Raw genomic sequence first — 25,146 nt, forward strand, 5'->3', positions numbered from 1 at the left:
CCTATAATACTATGCAGCAGAGTGGAACTCTTGCAGAAATAGCACAAGATGGAACAGCAGATTGAGACAATTTTCAACGCTAACTTAGTGTTTGATTTTGTGTTGTCTACATGACCAGTTCTATAGAAATTTCTCAACGTTAAAAAGATATCATTTTCACAGGATTGAGCACATTAAAAGGTGCTTGGTTTAGGAAAGTTGGGATTGCATTGTTTTAAAACCAAGCCAGTAGTTTTGAAATAACTTAAACAGGTTCACAGTTAGCACCTTACAGAAAACTGGGGAGTGGCTGGTTTCAGACCAATCCCCTTTGACAGAGAAACTACCAGCCACCTCAAAAAACAATGAACGCACAACTTAAAGACTCAAGTTACTTGAGGAATTCAGCATTTTGAAATACCTTTGACCGGTCTCATTTGTTCCAGTGTCACTCTGCAGTGAACAGAAACTATGTACCTATTCTCTTTTTAATACAACTGAAAACTGCTTTTCAGTTAATAATAAACATCAGCTACACAGATTTAGACCGTGATGGCTGTAAGACTGTGTTGACAAAATTATCTTTTTCAAGATCCTGTGTTTCAGCCAGTTGTTTCAAAGACTGTGGATTAACTCTAATTCTGCTGTAAATCTGTTTCTGTACAACATTTAACTGGACCAAACAGTTAAATATTGTCCATCGCTTCTCAGGATAATAATATGAAGACGTTAAGCATCTCAATTAGTTGTCACTGGTTTCCAAAAGTAACAATATTTTTGTTTGAAATTCATGGAAACCCTTCCTGGAAGGGATTGCACCAAAACAATTTGAAGTGAAGATGTCACAATGATTTCGATTTTTAAAAAATATAACCAGCAAGTTACTTGTGGCACTGTGTATGGGGTATCAATGAACACAAATTTCTTTTTAAGTAGCTAGAGTTGGGGGTGGAAATTCAGAAACTTGTACCTCAGAGCTACCTAATGATCATACAACTGCATTATGACAGTAAACAGAGCTGCACTGCCCATTCAGTATTGGCACAGCTATTTTCAATGACGTGCTAATAGGTATTAAAGATAGATTTGCAACTGATGGAGGCTATTTGGCTCATTGTGCCATCATTGGTTCTTTGTCAGAGATATCTAATGACTCCTACTCATTGCTGCTCTCCTGCAATGGTTTGCCTTCAAGTCTTTATATAATCCCCTGTTGAAAATTATTACTGTGTTGAATTTGCATTCATTAACCTTTCAGAGAGTGCAATCCAGATCATAACAATCCCTTTGTCATCTTGCCTCTGTTTCTTTTACCAATTACCTTGAATCCACATCCCCTGGTCACTAACCTTTCCGCTACTGAAACCATTTTTGACCTCATTTACTTTATGAAAACGCTTTGATATCCTTGGAATCTCTTTACTCAAGGAGAACTCCCATGGATTCACAGGTCTTGTCCTTCATTCTTGGTTCTATTCTAGAAAATCTCTCCTCCATGTTCTCCTAAAGAGAATTGCACACAAGATGCATCTGAATCCTAACCACTATTTTCTAAGTCTAGCATAACTTTCTTCTCGACCCTATACCTTTATTAATAAAGCTAATTTCCTCCATTTTGAAAACATGCATTTCAATTCAACCTGCCACCTTTAAAAAAAGTGTACAATCATTAACTCTCTCTACTTTTTCATCCCCTTTAAAACTCCATTATTTTAATCTATATTGTCTTTTCGCTTTCTTCCTACTCTCCATCTCTGTGCATTTCACCAATCCCGGTATCCACCAAATATGTCCAAAAATAGTTACATCAAAAGGTAAAGCTTATGGACAAAGTGCAAACATTCAATAACATTTTTGTTATGAACAATTAGCTGTAACTTTGCTTCAATGAGCTGATGAACAAATCACTCAGTTTCACGTTTGCACTATTTTCTAAATTCACAAACTGGCTGACACTTCGAAAGGGGATGGCCTCCTTCTTCAAGGACCGCAATTTCCCCCCCGACGTGGTCGACGATGCCCTCCACTGCATCTCTTCCACTTCTCGCTCCTCCGCCCTTGAGCCCCGCCCCTCCAACCGCCACCAGGACAGAACCTCACTGGTCCTCACCTACCACCCCACCAATCTTCATGTACAGCGCATCATCCGCCGTCATTTCCGCCACCTCCAAACGGACCCCACCACCAAGGATATATTTCCCTCCCCTCCCCTATCAGCATTCCGTAAAGACCACTCCCTCCGTGACTCCCTCGTCAGATCCACACCCCCCACCAACCCAACCTCCACTTCCGGCACCTTCCCCTGCAACCGCAGGAGGTGCAAGACTTGCGCCCACACCTCCCCCCTCACCTCCCTCCAAGGCCCCAAAGGAAACTTCCATATCCGCCACAGATTCACCTGCACCTCCACACACATCATCTATTGCATCCTCTGCACCCGATGTGGCCTCTTCTATATTGGGGAGACAGGCCGCCTACTTGCGGAGCGTTTCAGGGAACACCTCTGGGACACCCGGACCAACCAACCCAACCACCCTGTGGCTCAATACTTCAACTCCCCCTCCCACTCCACCAAGGATATGCAGGTCTTTGGACTCCTCCATCGCCAGACCACAACACGACGGTTGGAGGAAGAGCGCCTCATCTTCCGCCTAGGAACCCTCCAACCACAAGGGATGAACTCGGATTTCACCACTTTCCTCATTTCCCCTCCCCCCACCTTGTCTCAGTCAAATTCATCGAACTCAGCACCACCTTCCTAACCTGCAATCTTCTTCCTGACCTCTCCGCCCCCACCCCAGTCTGACCTATCACCCTCACCTTGACCTCTTTCCACCTATCGCATTTCCGACGCCCCTCCCCCAGGTCCCTCCTCCCTACCTTTTATCTTAGCCTGCTGGACAAACTTTCCTCATTCCTGAAGAAGGGCTTATGCCCGAAATGTCGATTCTCCTGTTCCCTGGATGCTGCCTGACCTGCTGCGCTTAAACAGTTAAAATGTGCAGGGGCAGGGAACAGGCAAGAGATTGGCACCAAGCCAAAATGCTCAGAAACCTGGGTTGAATGGCTTCCTTTTGTGCCTCAAGTTTGCTCATTAGCAGAATTCCTTAAATTTGCTGAATTGCTTTCAGGTGGTGAGCAGTTTCTTCCCAGCAATTAGTTAACAATACCCTCCAGTTCTGCTTTCTTGTAAGCCACCAAGATTTAACATTGACCCAACTAATAGAAACATTATATTGTACAATGGTGGACTGGCTGGTCTCTCTCTGCCTTGCAGTACACTGCCATGACAGAACTACTGGCCATTTTCTTACTGGTGTCAAAAAGTTTGGACCAGAAACGGTTCTTGTCAAATACTATGCAACAACATCTGACACTTCTGTGGTGCTCTTCACATAACAAAATGCTGCCAAGGTACATAATTAAGAGATACTGAACCAAAATTTGAGACTGAACAACATTAGGTGATGAATAGCATTTGATCAATGAGAGAGATTTTAAAGAGTGCCTTTAAAGAACCAGAGAGAGTAAAGAGATGGAGAATTTTCAGAAGGGAATTTTAGAGCTTCAGGCTGAGCTACATGATGGAGTGAAGGGAATCAAGGAAATGGAAGAGACCAGAATTGGAGAAGTGCAGAAATCTCAAAAGTTTGAAAACCTGGAAGTTACAGAGCTAGGGAGGGCTGACAAGGGGGAAGGATTTGAAAGCAAGGACGGAAATCTTCATTTTGAGACATTGCTGGTCTAAAAGTAACAGAGAGCAAGTCCAGTGATGTTGGGTGACTGAGACACGATGATAATTAGGATGCCAGTCACAGGTTTGGATTAGATCAAGTTTTCAGAGAGATGAGACGATTAGTTTCACAACATGATATCCAATTTATTATGAGAGATATGACAGTCATTGACATGAAAGAAACTGAGCTAATATTCTCAACTGAAAAGCCGGTTTTAAAGAACACACAGATTAGAGTCTTGAAGGGTTAGCTTCAAAAACAGAACATATTCACTTTGATGAATGATGCTTCCACTTCATACATGGTTCCTTCTGGTTAAAATCAATCATCACAAGATCTATTCCATTCACCAACGAGTCGCAGATCAAAAAAAAAAGTCTCTTTCAGTCAAGTAATCTTCTTCAATAGAACTGCAGATTTCTTTAAAAAAAAGCAGATTAATCAATTACACCTCCCTTATACCCTCGGTGAGGTGTCATCATCTGTAATGGAGTTGAGACTCTTCCTTGCAGATGCCAACTGTAATGATATGGAAGCATGAGAGAAGGTGCAGAAAAGGTTTATGAGAATGATCGAAGGATGAGAAGCCTTGATTATCAAATCAGTTTGGAAAACGTTGGGCTTGCTCTCCTCAGAGAAATGAAGGATTCAAACAAGATTTAATTGACATGTTCATAATCACAGGGGTCAGAAACAGTTCCTAGTGGTTTGATGGGTCTAGAACCAGAGTACACAGATATAAGATAAATGCCAAAGAATCAAAGGCAAGAGAAGAGAAACCTTTTCTGTGTCGCATATGATTACGATCAGGTGTGCACTTCCTGAGGCTGGTGGAGGGAAAGTCAATCATTGCTTTCAAAAGGAATTATGTAATTATTTAAAGAGAAAAAGAATTTAGGGTCAGGGAACTGGAAACAGGAATTGGGCTCACTGAATTGCCCTTGCAGATGACAGAAAATATCCTCCTGGTGTGCTTTAGCAATTCCACAGACTTTTTATTATAAATACAACCATACCACAACAGAACACTGCAGCACTCTTCTTAAAGCCCTGAACACATATCTTCCAGTGAATTCCTGACTTCATTCCTGCCTATGTTCTTTGCCATTAATCACGGTTTCACAAACCAAAATATTGGAACTATTTGCTAATGGACTCAGCTACTGCTAAGGCTCTTCTAACCTATCCCTTCAGAGAACCTGACTCTGAATCTCAGTCTGGTGACCTTCAAGCATCCAGCACTGACACAGCTCATCAGACAACTTGTCCTACACCTCAATATATTTTAACAAATTGCATTAACTAAACAGACTCCGGCACATATCTGAGCTAGTTAGATAACATCAACAAAACACTATACTTATATAACATTTTTAACTGCAGTATTTCAAGTTGTTTGCAATGTCAATGAAAAACTTATACCAAGCCAAATGATTGGTGGTGGGGGGAAAGAGGAGGGGAGAAATAGTTCGAGGAGCATGGAGAAGGGGTGACGAAGAGAGAGAGATGGAGAAGGGGTGATGAAGAGAGAGAGAGAGAGAGAGAGAGAGAGAGAGAGAGAGAGAGAGAGAGAGAAGAGAGAGAGAGAGAGACACACAGACAGACAGACAGAGAAAGAAAAAGAGACAGAGAGAGAGAGGCACAGAGAGAAAGACACACACACACACACACCGAGACAGAGAGAGAGAGCACGAGCCCTAGTCGTGGCTGAAGACACAGCTGTGACTGACTCCCCTCGCTCTCAGGAAGTACAGACATCTGGAGGGTTTTGACAGAAATAGAAACAGGGAGTGGCAGGACCATGCATGGGTTTAACCTCGTCGGGCCATCTTTGACTGAAGTGCGTGTTTACCTGAACAAAGCCTGATTTCAGTCAGTGGCCTGAGGGTATTCCTGCATTTTATAATGAATGTTGGAATAAATAAGTTGTATAATGAGTGATGGACTTCTGTATTTATCTGTCAGCTTTGGTACAGTATTATAATACATAGCAGCCAAATATCATTACTTCCACTATCCACTCTCCCGAACCCAGGCAGAGGCTGCACAATCAAACTACATAATTGTGACCTCTGAAATTCTGTCTGAAAATACATTGTTCACTTCCAATCTTCGACGTGAACAGCTTAGAGAATATATTCAAGCAGCACAGAGGACTTTCCAACATTTTCTGTTCCTGAAGTAGACACCTCGGCCATTTTAACTCCCAGATCCCACAGTCCTGGCACGAATCATGCCTGGACTCAGTAGGACTGCAACGATGGCCTGTGGGCAGGGCCAGGGCAAAAAAGTGCTAAGTAGACCGTCTGAGTATCCAATGGGAAAACTGGGGGAGGGGCAGAGAGGGGGATGGTGGAAGCAAAACATGGAATTGTTCATCTCCGGTTCACAAGGAAACCCAAATCTAAAACAAAACAAAAACACTGATCTCACCAGCAGCCTCAGTATCCATTGTTCCTGACTAGGCCAACACTAGACACCAACTAAACATAAAAAGGAATCTGAACAAGTCCCTTGTTTGTGTGTGACAAGTGCCTCACTTCACTGTTCAAAAGGTGCCTGCTAAATTGGATGAGATGAGTGAAGATAGCAAGTTCCAACTAAAGATCGGTGCTGGGTCCACTACTTTTCATCATTTATAGAAATGATTTGGATGCGAGCATAAGAGGTACAGTTGGTAAGTTTGCAGATGACACCAAGATTAGAGATGTAGTGGACAGTGAAGATTACAACAGGATCTGGACCAGATGGGCCAATGGGCTGAGAAGTGGCAGATGGAGTTTAATTCAGATAAATGTGAGGTGCTGGATTTTGGGAAAGCAAATCTTAGCAGGACTTGTACACTTAATGGTAAGGTCCTAGGGAGTGTTGCTGAACAAAGAGACCTTGGAGTGTAGGTTCATAGCTCCTTGAAAGTGGGTCGCAGGTAGATAGGATAGTGAAGGCAGCGTTTGGTATGGTTTCTTTTATTGTTCAGAGTATTGAGTAGAGGGGTTGGGAGGTCATGTAGTGGCTGTACAGGACATTGGTTAGACCACTGTTGGAACAGTATGTGCAATTCTGGTCTCCTTCCTCTTGGAAAGATGTTGTGAAACTTGAAAGGGTTCAGAAAAGATTTACAAGGATGTTACCAAGGTTGGAGGATTTGAGCTATAGGGAGAGGCTGACCAGGCTGGGACTGTTTTCCCTGGAGCGTCAGAGGCTGAGGGTTGACCTTATAGAGATTTACAAAATTATGAGGGGCATGGAGAGGGATTTGTGTAGATCAAATGAGCCACAGTGCCATACAGGAGGAATTCCTGGAGTGTATCTGGGATGGTTTGCTTGACCAATAAGGTGGAGGAACCAACCAGAGAGCGGGCCGTCTTAGACTGGATACTGTGTATTGAGAAAGGAATCATTGCCAATCTCACTGTGTGAGACTCCTTGAGAATGAGCACCATAACCTGATAGAAATTTTTATCAAGATGGAGAGTGAGATAATTGATTTGGAAACCTCACTACTGAACCTGAAAGGAAACTAAGAAGATATGAGACATGAGTTGGCCTTAATAGATTGGGCAGAGTTACTTAAAAGGATGAAAGGCAATGGCAAACATTCAAGGAATTCAAGGGGGAACTGCAACAACTGTTTATTCCTGTCTGGCACAAAAGCAAAATGGGTAGGTGGGCCAATCCATGGCTTACAAAGGAAATTGGGAGTATCTGATCCAAGGAAGAAGCATACGGATTATCCAAGAAAATCAACAGGCAGGAGGATTGGGAGCAGTTTCGAATCCAGCAGAGAAGGATCAAGGGATTGATTAAGAAGGGGAATATACAGTACAAAGGTTAGTGTCAATCTTTATGTCCCCTGCAAGCTAAGAGTTTCTAGAGTTACATGAGGAGAAAGAGATTGGAGCAGACAAATGACAGAAATGGGGGAATCTATAATAGGGGACAAAGAAATTGCTGAGCAACTGAATATATATTTTGGCTCTGCCTTCACAAAAGAGGACACAAATCAGATACCAGAAATGTTTTTTTGATTAGATTACTTACAGTGTGGAAACAGGCCCTTCGGCCCAACAAGTCCACACCGACCCTCCAATGAGCAACCCACCCAGACCTATTCCCCTACATTTACCCCTTCACCTAACACTACGGGCAATTTAGCATGGCCAATTCACCTAACCTGCACATTTTTGGACTGTGGGAGGAAACCGGAGCACCCGGAGGAAACACATGCAGACACGGGGAGAATGTGCAAACTCCACACAGACAGTCGCTTGAGGCGGGAATTGAACCCAGGTCTCTGGTGCTATGAGGCAGCAGTGCTAACCGCTGTGCCACCGTGCTGCCCCAGCATTCAATCCGAGATTCAGGATTCAGGATGGACCATTTAGGACAGAGATGAGGAGATATTTCTTCACCCAAAGAGTGGGTGAGCCTGTGGAACTCATTACCACAGGAAGAAGCTGATGTTAAAACATCGAATGTATTCAAAAGGTGACTGGATACAGCACTTGGGGCATATGGGATCATAGGTTACAGGGAGAATGCAGGATTAGGCTACTGAGTTGGACGGTCAGCCATAATAGTCATGAATGCTGGAGCAGGCTCAAAAGGACCAAATGGCCTCCTCCTGCTCCTAGGAGGAGAAAGTGAGGTCTGCAGATGCTGGAGATCAGAGCTGAAAATGTATTGCTGGAAAAGTGCAGCAGGTCAGGCAGCATCCAGGGAACAGGAGAATCGACGTTTCGGGCATAAGCCCTTCTTCAGCAGCTCCTCCTGCTCCTATGTTCCTACGCTGGGTCTCAAAATGAACAACATGATGCATTAGATAATCTAACTAATTCCTACTTTTGGCAATGTTTAATTACATTCCAGCTGTAAAATGTGATGTAGACTTCATATTATCCAGCTCATCTCTTAAGATCACAGCATTAAAACTGTCCGTATCAGAAGATTCAGAATTAGACAAACCAACAAAATCGCTTAGTAGAGGTTGAGGAATTTTTGGAATCCTGTAAACAGATTCATTATTTACTTTTAGTACAGAGTGTCATTTTTTGACACCTTTTCTTTCAGATGAAATATTAAACCCAAGCCCTTTCAAAATAAGGGCAGAAAATTATCGAGCACTTAAAGAAAAAAAAAATCATCCATGCAATTAATGCAGAAGCACATAGCGATGGCCTGAGGCCAAAGAAGCTTTTATATAAATGCAAGGCAAGGCACCCATTATCTGTTGGGCTGGTATTTCAAGATCTCCACACCTAGTATAGCACAGGCTGAACACACAGTTAAAGGCACGTACATTTCCTCACCATTGACAGCTTGGTCTTCAATCATCTAAACCCCCCTCCACGCTCTGAAATCCCCTCCCTAAACCTCTTCATCTCCACAGTCCCGTGACTCCTTTAAACTGTTGCGTAGCTGATTGTAACAAATTTCCATTTTCCACCTTCCTTGTGTTCAATGCTGATGTGAGGTACTGGGGACTGTGCTGAATAGCAGTAGTCAACTGAGCCCATTTCCCTCGGCTGTTTAAACCCATGCTTGAACCAGTTTCCTGACCCACAGGCCACAATCAGCGAAGACTGGGGACAATATTTCATCCTCACTAACACAACTCTGGAGCCCCCCAGGGGTATGTACTCAGCCCCCTACTGTACTTGCTGTATACCCATGACTGCGTTGCCAAATACCAGACTAATGCCATTTACAAGTTCGCTGATGATAGTCTGTTGAATCTCAGATGGCAACAAAACAGACTACAGATGGGAGATGGAAGACCTGGAGGAATGGTGCACTGAGAACAACCAAGCTCTCAATGCGGCAAAACCAAGGAACTCATTATTGACTTTCGGCAGGATGTTACTCATGCCCCCCTACACATTAACAGCACAGAGGTGGAACGGGTGGAGAGTGTCAAGCTCTTGGGAGTGGTCATCCACAACAAGCTTTCTTGGACTCTTCACGTGGATGCACGAGTTACAAAGGCCCAACAATGTCTCTTTTTTCTCAGGCAGCTGAGAAACTTTGGCACGACAGCAAATACCTTTGCCAACTTTTATAGGTGTGCCATCGAGAGCATTCTGACTGGATGTATCACCATCTGGTATGGCAACTGTACCATTCAAGATCAGAGACGGTTACACAGAGAGTGGTGAACTCAGCCTGGACAATCACAAAGGCCAATCTCCCATTTACAGAATCCATCTACCAGGCCCACTGTCAAGGAAAGGCCGCCAGCATTCTCAAAGATCCATCCCATCCTGGCAATGTTTTTCTACAACCTCTACCATCGGGGAGAAGGTACAGAAGCCCGAAAACATGCACCAGCCAGTTTCAAAACTGTTTCTACCCTACTGTTGTTAGAGTACTGAATGGACTCACAAAACTCTTAGCCTGTACCTGTGTTTTTGTTTTTGCCGCTGTTTACCTATTATTTTCTTATCTATGTCATGCGAGCAATACAGGCAGATCACAGTGAAATAGCAAAGCTTTTCACTGTGCCTCAGTATACGTGACAATAAATTGAATTCAATTCAACGCAACAAGAACACAAACAGCACCGACACATCGTGACACTGCGTTTCCTTAGACCATTTCCGCTATGTGGATTTTTATTGTTCTTTCATGGAATGGGCATTGCTGCCATGGGGGTCAACAGTTATTGGCCATCCCCAATTCCCCTAAAAGTAAAAGTGATGATGAGCCACCTTCTAGAAAGGATGGAGTAGCTTGTGGGGCTACTTTATAGGACATTATTATTCTAATTTATTGCTGGACTTTTTATATCTTTACTTTTCCTTAAGAATTTGTCCTTACGAATCTGTATCCGGGTACCTTGGTACCTAAGATGGCACACTAAGTGGTGATTTGTAAACGTTTCACTGAACTCATGCAAGTCCAAAGACAATAAAACGACTTCTAATTCTAAGCGTCAATCGCACCTGGAGTCACATACAGGTTGGACCAGGGAAGGATGGCAGAATTTCATCCCTAAAAAGGACAGTCATGAACTAGATGGGAACCTGGTAGTTCTGGAAGCACAATTAATGTTTTGATTTTTGCTTTTATTTAACTTAATTTAAATCTACCAGTTGCTACTGTGGGTCATGAACTTGAGTCTCTGGATCATTAATCTGTACCTAGTGTACAGTAACGTTCACAATGGGTATGTACCTGTCCAAGTCTATATCAGAATGTAAAGCAGCTACAGACAAATGTCACTCCCCATGGAAGGGAAAAGGGTAGGAAGCGAAAGTTTCAGCCAGATTCCCCTTGTCATTAAATGAATCCATGTTGAAAGATCTTTATGGTACCCTTCAAATGGAGAGGGATTGGGTTTAAGTAAATGAACCACCAATTGAGTGACTGGGTGTATGGAAAATTTCCCCACACTCTCCTGGACTCTTCTCGAAAGGTTATGATGGCTGATTGGGAAAGGTCCACCAATAAAATATTCATGAAGTGCAGTTACTATTTCATCACAGAAACACAGCAGCTAATCCGTGCAAAACAAGGTCTTATAGACAACATTGAAATTTTAAAAAATTTCAAGTAGTGTTAGCTTAAAGATAAATATTGGCCACGTCATTGGCCAGGAATTAAAAGATTGCATTGCACTTTGATCTGACAGGATATTGGTTTAAAGTCTCAAACGAAAAGCACACCTTTGGCAGTGCAGCACTCCCTCAGTACTGCATTGGAGTGTTGGTTTAGATTTGCTCAAGTCTCTACATTGCCATTTGAACCCACAATTGGACTCTGAATAAGAACCACAGCCATACCTTACATTCAACATTCAAAAGAATAAATTACCTATTAGAAGTTGTTTTTATTTGTTAAGCAGATAATTTAATCCTATTTTCCTTCCCCCGAAAATCCTGACTGGAAGATAGACTATTTTAAAAGATTCACAAAGAAATATACTGCTCTCTTAATTCCACTGTGCAGAGGCCCCTAATAGTGAACCCCTCAGTACAAACTTCAAATCAGGATCACAGCGTACAGAAATTCTCTTTACAACCACAGCTCTCTGGAATTTACAAGTCAGGGGCTCACATTAGCAATCACTTTAAGCTGTGGGAAGGAGGGGGTGTAATGATGGATACTGTACTGAATACATGATGGGCATAACAGTAGCATTTATGCTGAATCACTGGAACCAATGACAAACAAATGCTTGGAACAAAAGGGGTAAAAATAATTCTGCCTTTTTCTTATAAATAACACTGCAGAATCCTTCAGGGCCACGTGACAAAGATTTGTCAACAACATGCATTTATATAACACAGGGAAAAACATCCCAAGACGTATCACAGGAATCTGACCAAAATGGTTGTGGGGCCAAAGGAGGGGGGGATAATTTGGGATTGAATGTTTGGTCAGAAAAGTGCATAGAAAAGAATGTTCGAGTCGGGAGAACAAATCCAAAACTCTGGGCCTGAACATCACAGCAAGAATTGTGCCCCTCCTCCCTGATACCCAGCTTTTCTGAACGAGAGGAGGTTCACGAAATGAGAAATGACTGTTGTGTGGATTGTCTAATATTTGGTCCTAGTGGTCTACAATCTAACTGGTCAGTGTATTGCTTGTTTGCTGAAATTACTGGGGTCTTGAATGAATCATCTTTTACCTATATTTGTCAACTGAAGAAAATCTATGGTCATGAAATGCTTTTACTGGTTACTCTGAAAACAATTGGATTTATAAAGTTTTTTTTAAAAAAAGGTATTGATACAATTACTTACTTTTGACCGTTAGAGGCTGGAGACCAATGTGGCAGCCATTTTGTACACGACAAGACCCCACAAAAACAACATAATGGTTTTACATTGTGTCGGTCACAGCAGAAACACTGGAGGATTTACTGATCCTGTCTGACCAGAGTGCTGGGATTTTTAAGTGTCCATGTGATTCACCAGAGCAGCCAGTCTGGGCCTCAATGTAATGGAACATCAGAACAATAAGGAATACCAGCAGCTATAGTTTACAGCATCAAGACCAGGGGTTGTTTCTCGCCCCCCCCCCCACTCCACATGTAGTCAGGCAGGTAGATGCAAGACTACTGAAACCAAGCCCTCAAAATTTATCAAACAAAAAAGCCCTTTCAGTCTCCTTTGATCTTCCCCAGAGCTTTTCCCACCAAACGCCAATTCTACTTTAAGGATCACAGAACACATACATTGCAACACTTACTCTATAATGAGTCATGTTTTGAGACTGTCTACAGGTAAATGTGACACAATTAGAAATGCCAAGGTGTGGAACCCCCAAAAATACAGCTGAAGTGTCAACTGCAATGTTCAATCAGCATCCTCAATAAGCCAAACACAGTTGCGATTGTAAGATGAGGGACGAAACGTGTGACGCTGGAAAGGCACAGCAGGTCAGGCAGCATCCGAGGGGCAGGAGAGTCGACGTTTCGGGCATAAGACCTTATCAGCAATGTTGGGGGAGTTCGCACCCAGATACAGCAGTGTGGGGAGGGGAGGGGGTGCAGGGCTCAGGAGATAAATAGGAGGGTGGGGTGGGGGGGGGGCGATGTAGCTAGGAAGGTGATGGGTTGATGCAGGTGTGAGATGATTGTGATAGGTTGGTAGGGAGGGTGGATCTGATAGGTGGGAAGGAAGATGGACAGGTAGGACAGGTCAAGAGGGCAGAGACGAGTTGGAGGGTGGGATCTGGGATGAGGAGGGGAGAGGGGAGATGAGGGATGAGGAAACTAGTGAAATCGATGCTGATGCCATGTGGTTGAAGGGTCCCAAGGTGGAAGATGAGACTTGCTTCATCTCGTCATCGGATGGCTTGGATTTGGCGGTGGAGGAGGCCCAGGATTTGCATGTCCTTCCTGCAATGGCAGGGGAAGTTGCCGGGTGTGGATGGTTGGGAGTTGTGGGAGGTGTGCAACTGCATGTCACAGGGAAAGAGTTCAGATTTAGTGCACATAAACATACACACAGAGCCAGGCCTGGCACTATCAGAAGCACCTCGAGGGCAAGGGAGCAGGTAAGTACATTCTCAGCAGTGGCACTAGCATTTCAACTCAAGTGACAGATGAAATCACTGGAGAAAGAAGTGCCAACTCTCCAGCCGGTTTTAGAACTTCTTCCCCAATCCCACTACTGTTGGCAACTCGATCAGTTCAGGTCCATTAACTCTGGCCCATCAGTAACCCCTTGACACAGGATATGGCAGAGCTTTCTCCCAGCCTGGCCTTATTAGTCCCCAAAGTCACTACAATACTTACCATATATACACGTGCAAAAATTTATTTCACCTAAATGTCAAGTCCTTCATGACTGTGGACCTTAAAAACAGCTTTTCATGTGCCACATGTAAAAGTCAACTTAGTTTTCTAGGGATCCCAGCCGCAAAATTTCAGAACGAAAGTACAACCTGTATATTCACATCAAAACCTGAATTTTGGTGATAACATTTTTAAAAACAAACTGATTTGAATTTCCCTCAGTTCTTACTCATTAATAAACACAGGAAGAATGAGGAAAGAATGGGGAGGAGGTACGGGGTGAGGTGGAAGAGGTACGGGGTGAGGTGGGGGGGGGGTGAGGTGGAGGGGGGGGGGTGAGGTGGAGGGGGGGGGGTGGGGGGAGGAAAGAAAATAAACAATAAGGGCCAATAATTCACTGATTGATCTGGATAATGAACAGTGGGCCCTTGTGATCTCCACCATCACCTTCGTGGGAAGAGAGGGCCTTGCTAATTAATCAGGCCCTTGCAGTGGACAAGTTGGGATTGTTTCTGTGTTGTACATCTGTGACTCTAAAAGATGATTCAACTCAATCTTGGTGCAACAAAGCAGAGGGCCAGCCATTTTCGTTTGGCATTCAACAGCACAGCACAGCCTTTTTTGGGGTTTCGCTGGCACCTAACTCCCATAAAAACCACAGGCCTAACCAGTCCCAGCTTCTTCTTCCGGGTGTGGTGGGTGAAGAACAACTCCTTAATTTAGAGAAAAAAAAGAGAGAGGGGAAGAAATGCTTGGTGTGGGTGTACTTCCATCGTCACCTCGTCAACTCTTTTGAGAACCATGTCACGTGTGCTGAAAGTAAGCCCCTTGAAAACAATACCTGTAACAAAAGGTGACCCCTTAGCCTTCTGCATAAAAACATTGGTCTAATAACTTCATTGTTTACATGGGTATACCAGCAATTATTTGACCAATTGTATTCATCATACCCTGGCATCTGCATTCTCTCATGAGGTACTTTGAGATTTTTTTTATCCTGATAAAAGTGTTGCAAGTTTTTGTTGCACGTAATATGGCTGCGTCATCAAGGTTAAAATGTGAGAAGCTTCTGGCTTAACTGCAGCAATTCCATTTCATGAAATAAATCAAATGTTATGGAAATTTGCTTTCAAGTCTTTGGACCAGTGAGATTGAAGATGGTACTGAAGTAATGCATTTTCAAGTTTATTTAATGCAAATTATACGTTTACACCTGTCCTAAACCTTAGATTATCATACTATTTAATACCTCAATCCAGATTCCATTTTCCATACTTTGCAACTATATTCTATCTAGTGCTGTTGTTGATCTTTGCTCTGTATTACCTTGGGAACAGAGTGAGAGAGAGCGAGGGGTGGGCAGGGGCTAAGAGCAATAAAATTCTGTGGATTGCACATTGGAGTCCAATATGTTTCAATCGGCTTCTCTGATGTGTGCACGTTAATTGACCAGAGCCCAAAGGTTCTGCAAGTGACGGAAGGATCTATTCGTGCAGGAGAAGGGTGGGTGTGTGTGTGGGTTCAAAAGGTGCTGGTTGAATAGTATTGAGTCCATTCCATCTTGTTCAAACTCCATGCTGTGCCAGGATTAGCCGATTCCTGCTGGGTCACCAGGGAGCTCTCATTGTTAATCAATCTTGCTGGGGAGAATGAGCTAAGGCAATCATTCCTGATCCATCTGCAGCTAACACCTGATAGCCAATGGTTTCTGCCCTTGTGTAAACCAGGTCAAACGTCCAATGTTAACATTAAGCTGTCCCCCAGGTTTTGCCGTGCACAGTGAAGGTTTCAATTCTCCAAAACAAACCTTGATCAGAACCAGAAAAGGGCAGCGCCTGATGCCTCAGGGACCATACCTCACACCAGCAATCCTGTACAAGACACATCATCAGAACTGAGGGAGTGAAAAGGTTTTGTACTGGAGACCCATACCCATAAGGAATTAAGATTGAAAGTGTGGACCCATCAATCCAAAAGCTCTCCATCTCCAGGTTTTCATCATGTCCATATCTGTAGAAGACTCGCTAACAATAAAAACTGTCTTGCTGTATGGGCAGGTTTACAAGGACAATACTTATTGTCCTTGCTGGTTGTTCTAGAGGAATTGTGATAAACCACTTGCTTGAATTATTGCAGTCCGTGAAAGGGAGGTACCACTAACAGTGTTGCTTGGTAAGGAGGATTTTGAACCAGTAACAAGGGAACAGTAACTTATTTCCCGAGACCCAGAGGTCCTGCTGTCCTCATCTTCTTCCTAATTGGTACAAATTTCTGAAAATCAATCTTCCTCCACCTTAAAAATATTTACTGATGCTGCCTCCACACCATCCAGAGAAAAAGTTTCAAAGTTACGCAATCTTCCGAGAAAAACGAACAAACATCCTCCTCACCTCTGTGCTAGAAGGTTGATCTCCAATTTTAAAACAGTGTCCACTAATTGGAGAAAATGAGGGCTGCAGGTGCTGGAGATCAGAGCTGGAAAAGCGCAGCAGGTCAGGCAGCATCCAGGGAACAGGAGAATCGATGTTTCGGGCATAAGCCCTTCTTCAGGAATGAGGAGGGTGTGTCCAGCAGGCTAAGATAAAAGGTAGGGAGGAGGGACGTTGGGAATGCGATAGGTGGAAGGAGGTTAAGGTGAGGGTGATTGGCCGGAGAGGGGGTGGGGGGCGGAGAGGTCGGGAAGAAGATTGCAGTTCAAGAAGGCGGTGCTGAGTCCGAGGGTTGGAACTGAGATAAGGTGGGAGGGGGGAGGGGAAATGAGGAAGCTGGAGAAATCTGCATTCATCCCTTGCGGTTGGAGGGTTCCTAGGCAGAAGATGAGGCGCTCTTCCTCCAGGCGTCATGTTGCCATGGTCTGGCGATGGAGGAGGCCAAGGACCTGCATGTCCTTGGCGGAGTGGGAGGGGGAGTTAAAGTGTTCAGCCACGGGGCGGTTGGGTTGGTTGGTGTGGGTATCCCAGAGGTGTTCTCTGAAACGTTCTGCAAGTAGGCGGCCTGTCTCCCCAATGTAGAGGAGGCCACATCGGGTGCAGCGAGTGCAGTAAATGATGTGTGTGGAGGCGCAGGTGAATTTGTGATGGATATGGAAGGATCCCTTGGGGCTTTGGAGGGAAGTGAGGGGGGAGGTGTGTGCGCAAGTTTTGCATTTCTTGCGGTTGCAGGGGAAGGTGCTGGGACTGGAGGTTGGGTTGGTGGGGGGTGTGGACTTGACGAGGGAGTCGTGGAGGGAGTGGTCTTTCCGGAACGCTGATAGTGGAGGGGAGGGAAAGATATCAGTGGTGGTGGAGTCTGTCTGGAGGTGGAGGAAATGACGAAGGATGATACGATGTATCTGGAGGTTGGTGGGGTGGTAGGTGAGGACCAGTGGGGTTCTGTCCTGGTGGCGATTAGAGGAGCAGGGTTCAAGGGCAGAAGAGCAGGAAGTGGAGGAGATGCAGTGGAGAGCATCGTCTGAGGGGAAATTGCGGCCTTTGAAGAAGGAGGCCATCTGGGTTGTTCGGTATTGGAATTGGTCCTCCTGGGAGCAGATGCGGCGGAGGCGAAGGAATTGGGAATATGGGATGGTGTTTTTACAGGGGGCAGGGAAGGAGGAGGTGTTATCTAGGTAGCTGTGGGAGTCGGTCGATTTATAATAAACGTCCGTGTTGAGTCAGTCATCCGAGATAGAAATGGAAAGGTCTAGGAAGGGGAGGGAGGAGTCTGAGACGGTCCAGGTAAATTTGAGGTCGGGGTGGAAGGTGTTAGTAAAGTGGATGAACTGTTCAACCTCCTTGTGGGAGCACAAGGTAGCGCCGACACAGTCATCAGTGTAGCGGAGGAAAAGGTGGGGGTGGTGCCAGTTTGGCTGCGGAAGATGGACTGTTCCACATATCCGACGAAGAGGCAGGCATAGCTGGGGCCCATGCGGGTGCCCATGGCTACTCCTTTCGTTTGGAGGAAGTGGGAGGATTGGAAGGAGAAGTTGTTCAGAGTGAGGACCAGTTCAGTCAGTCGAAAGAGGGTGTCAGTGGAAGGGTACTGGTCGGTACGGCGGGAAAGGAAGAAGCGGAGGGCTTCGAGTCCTTCGTGATGGGGGATGGAGGTGTATAGGGACTGGACATCCATGGTAAAGATAAGGCGTTGGGGGCCAGGGAAGCGAAAATCATGGAGGAGGTGGAGGGCGTGGGTGGTGTCCCGAACGTAGGTAGGGAGTTCTTGGACTAAGGGGGACAGGACCGTGTCGAGGTATGCAGAGATGAGTTTAGTGGGGCAGGAACAGGCTGAGACAATGGGTTGGCCGGGCCAGTCAGTCAGGTTTATGGATTTTGGGCAGGAGGTAGAAATGGACGGTGCGGGGTTGTGGGACTATGAGGTTGGAGGCAGTGGATGAGGTTATGGATGGTCTGGGAGATGATGGTTTGGTGGTGGTCAAGAGGGCAGTAGGAGGAGGTGTGCGCCAAACTACCACCGCGCCTCCCTTGTCTGCCAGTTTTGCGCCAAACTACCACCGCGCCTCCATTGTCTGCCAGTTTTGCGCCAAACTTCCACCGCGCCTCCCTTGTCTTGCGCCAAACTACCACTAATTGTAGACCCAGTCAAAACAGAAAACACCTTTACCACGTCCACATTATTAAGACCATTCAGGATCATTCTGAAGGCAAAGACTTTCCTTCCTTTGAATCAAGAAAGATACAAGAAAGGTAAAGTCAGCACCTACCCACTACGTCTGTCCATTTTGCAAGCATCCAGTAATCACACTCTCTCTCACACACACACAGACAGACAGTCATGGGTCAGTCTCAGACAGGACAATACTCTGCCAACATTCACTTTGTCTAGACTTACACAAAGACCAGCCATGACGATACTCCTGCATGAGACAATTAATGGTTACAGGTTAGCAACCTCCTCAGCCTCTAGACACATAGCAGGCAAAACTACCATGGGAGGGTCACTTCAAATTGTAGCACTGCACATTTTCTGGAAATCCAGAACTTATTCTAATTACTGCTCGTAGTGAGCATTTCGTATTTTTATGGTCACCTGGTTGCACTGATATTTTAAAAGTCAACTTCTCTCACTCCTCCAATCATATCCAACCCAGCCTGGCTCCAACTCAGGTCAATTATCTGGAGCTTAATTCTCCTCACTGCTGAATTGTGCCCATTTTATAATGGAGAAAGTGAGGTCTGCAGATGCTGGAGATCAGAGCTGAAAATGTGTTGCTGGAAAAGCGCAGCAGGTCAGGCAGCATCCAGGGAACAGGAGAATCGACGTTTCGGACATAAGCCTGAAGAAGGGCTTATGCCCGAAACGTCGATTCTCCTGTTCCCTGGATGCTGCCTGACCTGCTGCGCTTTTCCAGCGACACATTTTCAGCCCATTTTATAATGCTCATGGACACAAGACAACTAAAGGCGATGTCTGTAGTTGACTGGAATTGTGGTCACGTGTTCCTTATTTTACAATTCTGAGGGCTTGCTGACCACAGTGTAATGTGTTTGACTTTACCTTCATACGATGACAGAGATTGTGAATACTATACCTTCAGATTATTCTCAGAAAAATATCATTGTGCATGTCACGCTGCAATAGGTCATTTATGCAACAAGAAATGCCAGATAACTATACCATTTCAAGTGTAATAAGTTACGATTTAAAACAGAAAGTGACCATTTGGTCCATCATCCCTGGGCTGAATCTTTGAACAGAGTTGTCCAAGAATTTCCATTTTCCCTGCTCTCTCACCAATGCCCCACCATTGTTCCCAAGTAGATCTATGGTTTCTTTTATCAAAAGGTATTATTGAAACAGCATTCATTATCCTTTCAGATATCCCATTCCAAATATTATTACTCCACTTTTAAACAAAATCTCTTCAGCTCAATTCTGCCCCTTTTGGGAATGACCCACATGTTCTGTGGTTGTGGAACTTCACCAAAAACATTCCCAGTCCTAATTGGCTCTTGGTCACCGATACCATTCTGGCAGTTACCAGAGTAAGGTCACCAAGCCCTCATATCCTTCCTGAAGCATAGTGTTCAAAATTGACCACAATATTTCAGCTAGGACCTAACCAGTAATTTAGGACAAAGTGCATCCCAAACACAGGCCATTTGGCCTAACTGTTCCATTCAAACCTTCTCACACTTTGCTTCAATCAGCCCCCATCTGCATAATTTTCTCTTCAAGGCAACGTTACCTGGCCTGACAGTATGAAAAATAAAGAACATGAAAGCATGGGAAGGGTTAAAGCATGAAGACCACTGGCAATCTGTGGTCTGAGGAAGGCAGGATGGGATAACCATAGTGGAACAATCTTACACCAATTAGCAGAGTAAAGTTAAGGCTGAAAGGTCACTATGGCGAAATGAGATAACACAAGTAATAAAGCAAGTTTCTCTGTTAAGTGTTATTATGACAGGATTGGGAAAATAAATATTTGGGACCTGACATTAAAATATCTAATTAATAGTTAGTAGAGTCAGCTTGAGACAGGAGACTATTGTAATAGATGGAATAGCTAAATCTCTATCATGACAGGTTGGTCTGGAATGGAAGACCATTGTTGCAAAGAGTTGCTAATACATATCTAACCGTGACATTAGAATAACATTAAGTAGAATGTACAACTAAAGAGATAATGGGAACTAACATCACTGGCTTATTATGCAGCTAGACTGATGTACTTTGATTAATATAGTTGAACATGCTGATAAGCTAACAGAAACATGATAAAAATATATAAAAACCATGGACCCTGAGGTTCGTGGGCATTCGAGAATCTGCTTTCTCAGTGTCATGGTTTTTTTTTGCAAAAAGACCTACTTCTTGAAGAACTCTCTGCATCTCCTGGTGATTCTCTATATTTTCTCCACAACAGCAGTTATACACTAAACTTCTTATAATATCATAAAAATCAAACAAAACATGCTTAGAGATCAAAATTAAATAACATTTGACATGTGATCTAATCAATAAAAGTCTAATATTAATAAAGTACCAACTGCAAGATGTTACTACTGTTCAGGTACAACATCCGAAACACCCAAGGTTTCATCATAAATGAGGTAGGCCTCAGTAATAATAATGATCAGCAAATAGCTACCTTCCTTTTAAAAATGTACACTTGTAAAATCAAAAGATAGAAGTACTTCGGCTGTACCTCAGTTTAACAGCTGTAACCATTGTGTGCTGACTGCTTCAAATCTCAGTTTGAATCACTGGAGTTAATTTACAAGTTATTCTCAGTTCCCAGACCCCACTGGTTTACTGCTGGGCAACCTGTCAACAAGCTCACTCTCCTCAGTCTGTACATGATCTAAAACTCACCAGCTACAGTACTCTCCTCCACTAAAACATGAGCACTAACCTTCCTCCAACCTTCTAAGAGCAGTGGGGAGCAGGCTGACATTTTAACGGAGCAGCCCAGAATTTCTCCTCCCCCCAAAAAAAAACTGCACACATCAGAGGCAGGGCAATGTTAGGTGTGGTCAGGGGCAGGGAGTTATTTTTGAGTCGGGGGATGGGAAATGGTGCTGGTTTGAGTCAGTGCCATCCAGAGGCCTTGACTGTGTTTCAGCTTCCAGCCTGTCCCTTGGCCCCAACTTTTGACTGCACCTGATGAGATTTGATGGTGCTTCTGGGACCACCTTGTTTTCATATTGCTGCTGGCAATTAAACAACACAAGCTGCCGTGCTCTTTTTTTTTGGGAAAGCAACAAACCGCTGGAACGTTTACTTGGCACCTGGGAATGCTGCGTTTGTCTCAGATCTTTCAGCTTCCATCAGAAAGCTCAGAGACTAAAATCACAAGCAGCCGCTCAGTGTGTGCACTTACCAAGACAGAGAGACAGCTCGGCTTTCTTTCTTAAAAACTAAAAACACACACAAATTTTTCTGTGGCCTTCTGACAACCAATTCTGTCAGTCAGTCACAGAGGCCCTGGCTCCAGTCCAGGGACATCTGCTTGTAGAAAAGTGAAAGTGGGTGTCAGCACAGACCGATTATAAGCAGCCGCTGACCAACCGTCCCCTTTTCACGGATGACAGTCAATTCTCTTAACTTCCGCTTTACTAAAAGTTGTAAAACAATCTACACCGTGCAATGTAATCCAATTCAAATATTTTCATGAAACAAAACTCTTAGCAGTAGTTGTTTTTCTCTCTCTCCCCCTCGGCCCCGTGAGGGCTACGGAATTAAACAGTGCATTTTAAAAAGTGATTATATATTTAAAACCAGTTCCTTTCAATAACCTTCATACTGAATCCACCAATATCAGAGCGCAACTTGCCTATGTATTTGTTCCCCACACAGTACTGCCAGTGCCCCAATACTAAAAGTGCCGTCTTTTGACGGGACCAAGCGACCAAACCCCTGCCTGCTCTCAGGAGGTAAAGGTAAAGAGCAGTGGGGATCTCCCATGTAATTCCAGTAAACGTTTGTCCTTCAAATCAACATTAAAACGGATTACCTGACCGTTTATTCCCATTTTCTACACAACTACTCAGGGATGCTATTACACATCTCTACAGCAAGATGGAACTTGAACCCAAGCCTCCTTGTTCGGAGATATGAACATTACCACTGTGCTACAAAAACCCCAAACCTAGTCATTTATAAATTGCTATTTGTGGGAGTTTTGAACACCTCAACTGGCTGCCATATTTCCTGACTACACTTCATTGGTTGTAATGCATTTTGGGATATTGCGATTGTGCATTCAGTGGAGAACAAAACACCAACTGATTTTTCAATACAAAAGCACAGTACACACTACATTTGTGGGATCCATGAATTTCTGAGCTATTGTACATTTCTCATGTCTCTGTGTGGGAACTAATGTTTAACTAAAACAAAACATTTAGGTTATCAATTAAATAATATTGTCAAAAGGTGATTTGAAAAAAAATAAACCAAGGCAAGAGACATTTATACATGTGGGGGTCAGTTAGCTGGTTTGCAATGTAGAGAGATACCAACAGTATGGGTTCAATTCTTGCACCGATTGAGGTTACCATGAAGGAGTCTCCTACTCAACCTCACCCCTCTACGGAGACAGTGTCCCAGAGGTTAAACTATTACCAGTCATCTCTCTAGTGACGGAGCAGATCTCTGGGTCTGGTAGGATTATGGCAACTTTATTAACATTTGTAAGACACCACATATTTACTGCAATTAAATGTTTCTACTCAAAGTGCAAATATGAACATACTGATTAGGACCCTTCAGCCTACTCTGCCATTCTAGGCTTGGCTGATCTCATTGTGGCACAACAACACATCCCTGCCTAGCCCTATTAACCTTCAACTCCCTTGTCAGTAAAGAATCTCTGTCCCTGAAAACAGTGACCCTGCCTGCTGCATTTTCTGGGTGAAGCGTTCCAAAGACTCATGGCCCTTCAAGAACAAAACTTTTCCCTCGCCTCAGTCTTCAATGCAACATCCCTTATTTATTCATCTGGACAGAAAATGGCCATGAGGTATTCAAGAGCATACACAGGGGTGACATCTCTCAAAGGTACATCACTTGAACCCAACAGCCTTGTCACATCGAATCTTGACTGTGACCAGCAAATGAACAAAAGATATTACTTTACTCTTTCCACACTGGGGCTCCCATCACCAAAGGTCACTGGGCAGAGCTTAAAGTGGATGGGAGCAAGGAGTAGTCCTCACCCAATGATATGAAGCACCATGTGGGCCATGAAGGGGCCTTCTACAAGTGGGTGTGGTTATCAACTTACAGGCGCTGGAAGTCACAATGTTTAAATACCACTGTGGACGTTTGGTGACCCAGTTTCAGCCATGCAGTACTGAGGGAACGCTGCACCCTCTTGGAGGTGCTGCCTTTCAGATGAGGTGTTAAGCAGAGGGTCTGTATACTCCCTCAGGAGGAGGGGGGTAAACAATTCCATGGCACTATTCTAAAAAGAGCAGAACTCTTTGCATCCTGACCAACCAAAAGCCTTAACAGATGAACTGGTCATTCATTGTACTGCTGCTGGTGGGAGCTTGCTGTGTACAAATGAACTGCCCCAATTCCACACAGAAATCCAAAACAGTCTAACAGGACTAGACAGGGTAAATGCAGGAAGGACTTTCCTGATGACTAGGGAGTCCAGACTAGGTGGGGGTTCACAGTCGAATGATATAGGATGACTTACGATTAAGATAAGGAGAGTGGTGAACCTGTGGAATTCTCTGCCACAAAGTGTTTGAGGCAAAAACATTGAATGGTTTCAAAGAGGAGGCAGATATATTTCTTGGGATCAAAGGATTTGGGGACTGAGTTGGATAATCAGCCATGATAATATTGAAAGGTGGAGGGGGCTCAAAGAGCTGAATGGCCTGCTCCTATATTTTGTATTCAATGGTTCTCTGTTGCATCAATGGCCATATTTTAAATTTCTTAACTGGATAACTTGAAATGTTGTGGAAGTGCTATATAAATGCAAGCTTGTCCTTTATTATTTGCAATATTGGAAAATTCACACCTAGGTCTTGAAGAACATCATTGGTGTAAACCAAATAAACCCATTTCGCTGGCATCGATGGGAGGGCATACCAGTCAATGGCTGCTCATAATCTGCCCACTTTCTAACTTGACTACCTGCAGACTTAAGCAGAAGTCATTTAAATGTTGACTGTATTGAATGTGGTGTCCTGCTGCAATGTCCCAGAACTACATCAGACTGTGACAACATTCAACTTCAAAACATTTACAAGAGTTGTTCAGAATGGAGTCAAACCACATCAAAAGTATAAAACATGATTTGCACTCAGAACAGCTGATGTTATGAAGGTGACAAAATCAGAGTCAAAGATTTTCTTGTACTGAAAACCTAGTAGCAAACTTCAAGGGACTGGGCAGACGACAACCTTCCAGCGAGATGCTGAATTCTTGTGTTTGTGGGATGGAAACAATTGCTGGCAATATTTCGAAGAGCGGGAGAGTTTACCCTGGAGAATTGTGAAATAACTCCATGAAGGCTGGTATCCCATCACCCAGCCACCCTTTATTGCTATGTGCATTGTACATGACGCTGACTGAGCTAGCTCAGACACAGCTCCTCGAGTGAGCTGAACCCCGGACGCTCTGTTTGTATCGGTCAGCCAGGGCTCCCTAATTGGTGCTGTTAACCTGGTCCAATCAGGGAACTCATTCTATGCTGACTGACCTCATTCCAATCACTACAAACTGGACCAA

At 44.0% G+C, this 25,146-nt stretch overlaps 1 protein-coding gene and 1 long non-coding RNA gene across 3 annotated transcripts in view; one reads left to right on the plus strand and one right to left on the minus strand.

Annotated features, from left to right (window-relative positions):
• Positions 1 to 25,146, plus strand: part of LOC148142534 (uncharacterized) — a 93,924-nt gene that overhangs the window by 65,940 nt on the left and 2,838 nt on the right. The gene's annotated exons all lie outside the window — the stretch shown is intronic.
• LOC122565175 (zinc finger and BTB domain-containing protein 7A-like) overlaps positions 1 to 25,146 on the minus strand; it is a 183,219-nt gene that overhangs the window by 27,642 nt on the left and 130,431 nt on the right. The gene's annotated exons all lie outside the window — the stretch shown is intronic.

This window comes from Chiloscyllium plagiosum, unplaced genomic scaffold, assembly GCF_037043375.1.
Source record: "Chiloscyllium plagiosum isolate Xiang-an unplaced genomic scaffold, Cpla_swu_hap1 HiC_scaffold_28, whole genome shotgun sequence".
Lineage (NCBI taxonomy): Eukaryota > Metazoa > Chordata > Chondrichthyes > Orectolobiformes > Hemiscylliidae > Chiloscyllium > Chiloscyllium plagiosum.